We start from the raw sequence: 6883 nt of genomic DNA, 5'->3' as shown, positions 1-6883 counted from the left end.
TGGGATAGCAGGTATAGTAGGGAGAGATGGTGCCTATAGTAGCAGTGGGGGATAATAGCCTCTGGGAAGGGACTGGGGGCTGTGGGATAGCAGGTATAGCAGGGAGAGATGGTGCCTATAGTAGCAGTGGGGGATAATAGCCTCTGGGAAGGGACTGTGGCTGTGGGATAGCAGGTATAGTAGGGAGAGATGGTGCCTATAGTAGCAGTGGGGGATAATAGCCTCTGGGAAGGGACTGTGGCTGTGGGATAGCAGGTATAGTAGGGAGAGATGGTGCCTATAGTAGCAGTGGGGGATAATAGCCTCTGGGAAGGGACTGGGGCTGTGGGATAGCAGGTATAGCAGGGAGAGATGGTGCCTATAGTAGCAGTGGGATAATAGCCTCTGGGAAGGGACTGGGGCTGTGGGATAGCAGGTATAGTAGGGAGAGATGGTGCCTATAGTAGCAGTGGGGGGATAATAGCCTCTGGGAAGGGACTGGGGCTGTGGGATAGCAGGTATTGTAGGGAGAGATGGTGCCTATAGTAGCAGTGGGGGGATAATAGCCTCTGGGAAGGGACTGGGGCTGTGGGATAGCAGGTATAGTAGAGAGAGATGGTGCCTATAGTAGCAGTGGGGGGATAATAGCTTCTGGGAAGGGACTGGGGCTGTGGGATAGCAGGTATAGTAGGGAGAGATGGTGCCTATAGTAGCAGTGGGGGGATAATAGCCTCTGGGAAGGGACTGTGGCTGTGGGATAGCAGGTATAGTAGGGAGAGATGGTGCCTATAGTAGCAGTGGGATAATAGCCTCTGGGAAGGGACTGTGGCTGTGGGATAGCAGGTATAGTAGGGAGAGATGGTGCCTATAGTAGCAGTGGGGGGATAATAGCCTCTGGGAAGGGACTGGGGCTGTGGGATAGCAGGTATAGTAGGGAGAGATAGTGCCTATAGTAGCAGTGGGGGGATAATAGCCTCTGGGAAGGGACTGGGGCTGTGGGATAGCAGGTATAGTAGGGAGAGATGGTGCCTATAGTAGCAGTGGGGGGATAATAGCCTCTGGGAAGGGACTGGGGCTGTGGGATAGCAGGTATAGTAGGGAGAGATGGTGCCTATAGTAGCAGTGGGGGGATAATAGCCTCTGGGAAGGGACTGTGGCTGTGGGATAGCAGGTATAGTAGGGAGAGATGGTGCCTATAGTAGCAGTGGGATAATAGCCTCTGGGAAGGGACTGGGGCTGTGGGATAGCAGGTATAGTAGGGAGAGATGGTGCCTATAGTAGCAGTGGGATAATAGCCTCTGGGAAGGGACTGGGGCTGTGGGATAGCAGGTATAGTAGGGAGAGATGGTGCTATAGTAGCAGTGGGGGATAATAGCCTCTGGGAAGGGACTGGGGCTGTGGGATAGCAGGTATAGTAGGGAGAGATGGTGCCTATAGTAGCAGTGGGGGGATAATAGCCTCTGGGAAGGGACTGGGGCTGTGGGATAGCAGGTATAGTAGGGAGAGATGGTGCCTATAGTAGCAGTGGGGGGATAATAGCCTCTGGGAAGGGACTGGGGCTGTGGGATAGCAGGTATAGTAGGGAGAGATGGTGCCTATAGTAGCAGTGGGATAATAGCCTCTGGGAAGGGACTGTGGCTGTGGGATAGCAGGTATAGTAGGGAGAGATGGTGCCTATAGTAGCAGTGGGGGGATAATAGCCTCTGGGAAGGGACTGGGGCTGTGGGATAGCAGGTATAGTAGGGAGAGATGGTGCCTATAGTAACAGTGGGGGGATAATAGCCTCTGGGAAGGGACTGGGGCTGTGGGATAGCAGGTATAGTAGGGAGAGATGGTGCCTATAGTAGCAGTGGGGGGATAATAGCCTCTGGGAAGGGACTGGGGCTGTGGGATAGCAGGTATAGTAGGGAGAGATGGTGCCTATAGTAGCAGTGGGGGATAATAGCCTCTGGGAAGGGACTGGGGCTGTGGGATAGCAGGTATAGTAGGGAGAGATGGTGCCTATAGTAGCAGTGGGGGGATAATAGCCTCTGGGAAGGGACTGGGGCTGTGGGATAGCAGGTATAGTAGGTATAATAGGTGCCTATAGTAGCAATGGGTCCCTAAACATGGCCTCATCCTTTCTCACTGTAGCTACTTGATGGTTTGGTCAAAGCAATTAGAATGAAAGGCCAGACACACACAGTCTATGTAATATGAGATGTTGATTGTCTAAATTCATGCTCTTCTGTCTCTCTCTAAGCAGCCCATTTTCTGCCTCTCTGTAACCCAATTAAGCTCTCAGGTTGGAGAGATATTATTTAACCCCCACCCCTCGCTATTGCAGACTTCTCTGAATGAGCGCCCTACAGTATCTCAGCTTAAAGGCACAGTTGTTTACCTTTAAGCTTTTAATAAGGTAAACACAGAACTGGCACCAGCAGGTAAAGGGTGGGGCTCTAAAAAGTTTTTGCTGTGGGGTCCAGTTACTACTGAATATGAGGATGGCCACCTTGCTAATATCTGAGTCCTTCTCCTTCTAAATGCTACCTGGTTGCTAGTGTGACTGACCTTAGCAACCAAGCAATAATTAAAAAAATCAAGATAAATAGGGCTTGGATAGAAGAATTAGTAACAAGTACTAATATCAGTGTAATTCTCATTTTAAAGTCAGTTTCCTTACTGTTTGCCATAGCAGATCATTTACTAAGTTGCTTATATCTATCTGCAAGGTAATAAGTGCTAATTTAAAGGCAAAGTCTGCCTGCTAGCTGCACCACTGGTTAATATTAAGACGTCTAACATAATTTGCCCTCTCTGCACTACCCTAAGGCTACAAGCAGTCTCTCAGAGCTGTCTCTTGGAAGCATCTCCGGCAGCAGCTTGTTCCTGTCTCTTTGTACCTCAGTGCCCCCAAGCAAACTCTTGTTAGCCCCTGTTCATCTGTGGGCTCTGTATGGCGGAATCTCAGTATAGGACAAGTGCTCCCTCTCTAAGCCAGGTGCTCACTGCGGGCAGTCTTACATCTGACATCGACTAGCACTCTCTCAGCCTTGAGCGTCTCTCTGAATACTAATCTGGATTTGCATTCGGCTCTGTGAATCAGCCTTTCTTTCCTACTCTCACAGAATACCAATCTGACCGGCCTTTGCTTTGTGCTACTGTCACTTACATGCTCCCTCTACCTTCCTCGGCCCTTACCCTTTCCTTCATTTTTATAAATCATTCCATGATTCTCCCACTTTCTTTATTCACAGGTCACTGTCATTCATCTAGAGTTTCATTCATTAAAGGGCACCAATCATCAAAAAATGGGTTCCCCCAGTGGGGGTGTGTTTTAACAGAGCCCAGGGAAACCAATAGTATTTCCAAAAAAAGCCCCTTGTATGTGGTACCAGGGCTGCCTTCAGAAATCATGGGGCCCCCCTCCCATGCCCCTCCCCCAGAGCAACTCCCCCAATGGCTCCTCCCATCAGTACAAAGGGAACACAGACATTGGTAGCCAGCAGTGTCCCCCTAATACATTGGTAGCCAGCAGTGTCCCCCTAATACATTGGTAGCCAGCAGTGCCCCCAAATAGAATAGTAGCCACCCCAGCAGTGCCCCCCTAATACATTGGTAGCCAGCAGGGGCCTCCTAATACATTGGTAGCCAGCTGTCCCTCCCCTAGTACATTGAAAGCCAGCAGGGGCCCCCTAGTACATTGGCAGCCAACAGTCCCCCCCTAGTACATTGATAGCCAGCAGGGGCCCCCTAATATATTGGTAGCCAGCAGGGTCCCCCTTGTACATTGATAGCCAGTCCAGCAGTGCCCCCCTAGTACATTGATAGCCAGCAGGGTCCCCCTAGTACATTGATAGCCAGCAGGGGCCCCCTAATACATTGGTAGCCAGCACTGCCCCCCTAGTGCATTGGTAGCCAGCAGTGCCCCCCTAGTACATTGGTAGCCAGCAGTGCCCCCCTAATACATTGGTAGCCAGCAGTGCCCCCCTAGTACAATGGTAGCCAGCCCAGCAGTTCCCTCCCCCTAATACATTGGTAGCCAGCAGTGCCCCCCTAATACATTGGTAGCCAGCCCAGCAGTGCCCACCTAATACATTGGTAGCCAGCAGTGCCCCTCTAATACATTGGTAGCCAGCAGTGCCCCCCTAGTACAATGGTAGCCAGCAGTGCCCCCCTAGTACATTGGTAGCCAGCAGTGCCCCCTAATACATTGGTAGCCAGCAGTGCCCCCTTAGTACAATGATAGCCAGCCCAGCAGTTCCCCCCCCTAATACATTGGTAGCCAGCCCAGCAGTGCCCCCCTAATACATTGGTAGCCAGCCCAGCAGTGCCCCCCTAATACATTGGTAGCCAGCCCAGCAGTGCCCCCCTAATACATTGGTGCCAGCAGTGCCCCCCTGATACATTAGTAGCCAGCAGTGCCCCCCTAGTACAATGGTAGCCAGCAGTGCCCCCCTAGTACATTGGTAGCCAGCCCAGCCGTGGTACCTGCAGTGAGAGGGAATTCCTAATGCAGGCAGCCATGTTGGGGTGCCCCAGCTCTCACTATGAGTATGCATGTCAATTAAGATCAGGGGGCGCATCCACTGCCGCTACTGGGATTTCCCTCCCCAGGGGGCTGGCATAACACTGGCTACAAACAGTTTTTGGACAAAATATTAGCGTCCCCCCCTGGGAGTGTGGGCTTTTCTCACTGGGGCATCTGGTGGGTGGAAACAATGTTTTAATTGATTGGTTCTCTTTAATTCCTGAATGCATTATGTATAAATTATGTACAAAGTTACTTTCACCCCAATAATCCACCTCTATAACTTTGCCCTACCCTCCATTTCCTCAATCCATCTCTTTACATCATGGCCACACCCACTCCTGGCCCAGCCCTAATGTTACTTCCTCATCCCATTTCCTTCCTAGCCAGTATAACCAAAGGCTCCACCCCTAGGTGAAGGATATGGTTGGGATGTACCGGGGGGCAGTCAGTGATATAAGGAAGCAGTGTAATGGCATAGGGGGGTTATTGGGTGGAGATTGGATCAGAGCAGGGCCCAGCAGAGTAGGGGTTTAATGCTAAAATGGAAGCAGGGATTGGAGAAGATCATCGCTCAGGTGAGAGGGCCGGGGCAGAACACAAGGGAATGACACTGTTATGTGGTACTGTTGGTAAATTTATTACACATACCCCAGCCTTTCATAGTGTTTTACCAACAAGGCCAGTGAATAGCAGCCAGGTATAGGGGCAAACAGTGTGTGGGGCAGTGATGCAAGGGGGCAGATGGTGGGAAATGGATAACTCATTGGAAAGAAGTCTAGCAGATTGGTGGAAAGCTATGATGGGAACAGGGATTGGGGCTGATCAGGGGTAGAACTGGGCAGGGGTGGAAACATGGGGTGTTACATATTTAGTGGAAAGTATATTGCTGGCAAATATGTAGGACAGTCCCCAGCCTTACCAACAACCCTCCAATGTCACCTTAGGGTGCAAAATGGAATTCTGGGAAAAATATCACATTTTGGGTCAGATTCAAGTAATTAAAAAAACATTATTTTCAGGTTTATCATGTGAAAACATTTAATTACCGGAGAGAAAAAACCTTTATCCTACGTCAGTTCCAGTTTTTCCTATAGGCTATAGAGAGGACTATAGAGACGTTATTCATATTGACTTACTTAACCCTTTGTATCAAAGTTTCTATTTTATAGAAGGAGGAGACAGCCCTAAGCAGAAAACACCATCAGTCCGGATAAATCATTTTTAATTCTTCTGCAGAGACTTTTGTGGAAAACTTCGATTTTTGCTTGATTTGAGATTGAAATGGAAGGAGGAGGGACTTATTTATTTTATTTACATTATCAATATGGCGGTTATTTGTGCTAAGGCTTGCGGTGAATTGACACATGAACCCGAGGACCAATCAGGTCACTTGCTTTCCCTGAGCCACCAAAACAGTATCAACGACATTGTCTTTATCCCGCCAACTCACACAGTTTATCTTCTAGGGATTATCTACAGGGGCTCCTCTTCCTCCTCATACTTATCTCTCTGTCATTTTCCTTCTATATCTTCCTGACTGTAATGTCTTCTCTTTATTATACTGGATAATTCTCCCAATCCCTCACCCTCAGAATAACTGCCCTAATTTACCAGCCCCTCACATATCTCTCCTATACATCACGTTCTCATTATATCTGTCTTTCTCTCCTGTCTGTGCATTCCACTCCAGCCTATTCTCCCTGTCACTGGCATCTCTCTCATCTTTCTATTCTCTTCCCTCCCTATATTCATTCTGTCATTTCTCTTTTTTTTCCGTTTCTTTTCTAAGAGCTTTCTCAGAATAAAGAGCACCGTTCTTTTTAATGTCTTCCTATTTCCCTCCTCCCTCCATCTCCCCCCTCCTTTCCGGCAACTCTACAGCCAAGCATATTACACATATATAGAGATATACTGGTCCTAGCAAGGACCAGGCACTTATCTTCCATTCTCTTGCTGGGCATATATCTCTATGGACTTTGCCGGCTGCTCTCCCTCTCTTGTTTCCTTAACTCATCTTCACAGCAGGCATTAACCACTCCAAGCTTATTAAATGAGAACATCTCCCCTAAACGCACTGACACCCTCAAAGGAATTAGGATCTAAAGAACTTTCATCGACAAAAAGAATGTTGTAAAGATTAGCGCTGGAGAAATGCCTGATCTGTGGTGCTTATTCCTGCAGATACAAGACCCAAACTGCTGTATTTCACTGCAGCACCCAACTCCTACAGGTATGTAATGTGTTAACCCTCTCTCCTCTTCATCGTATGTCCCATAGACGTTTTGATCCTGCTGCCAGATCACCATTGGCTTCTTTAAAGGGGAACAAAAATGCTAATTTAAGGGTGGGGGCAGTGCCTGGAAATAAGCAATAAAGAAGGAGGGGGTAGGA

General features: G+C 48.8%; 1 protein-coding gene across 4 annotated transcripts in view; it reads left to right on the top strand.

Annotated features, from left to right (window-relative positions):
* The first annotated feature begins 4758 nt into the window (after nt 1–4758).
* The window catches only part of kcnt2l (potassium channel, sodium activated subfamily T, member 2 like), a 62237-nt gene continuing 60112 nt past the window's right edge, over nt 4759–6883 (top strand). Inside the window, exon 1 of one of the 4 annotated variants that reach the window (XR_001168938.3) lies at nt 4759–6722. The gene's annotated coding sequence lies outside the window, so the exon portion shown is untranslated. The remainder of the gene's footprint in view (nt 6723–6883) is intronic. The other 3 variants (XR_001924274.2, XM_012953117.3, XM_012953119.3) reach the window with 3 other exon arrangements.

Source organism: Xenopus tropicalis, chromosome 3 (genome assembly GCF_000004195.4).
Source record: "Xenopus tropicalis strain Nigerian chromosome 3, UCB_Xtro_10.0, whole genome shotgun sequence".
NCBI classification, from domain to species: Eukaryota; Metazoa; Chordata; class Amphibia; order Anura; family Pipidae; genus Xenopus; species Xenopus tropicalis.
Note: the sequence above shows the minus strand (reverse complement) of the source record. Positions and strands in the feature narration are given on the sequence as shown.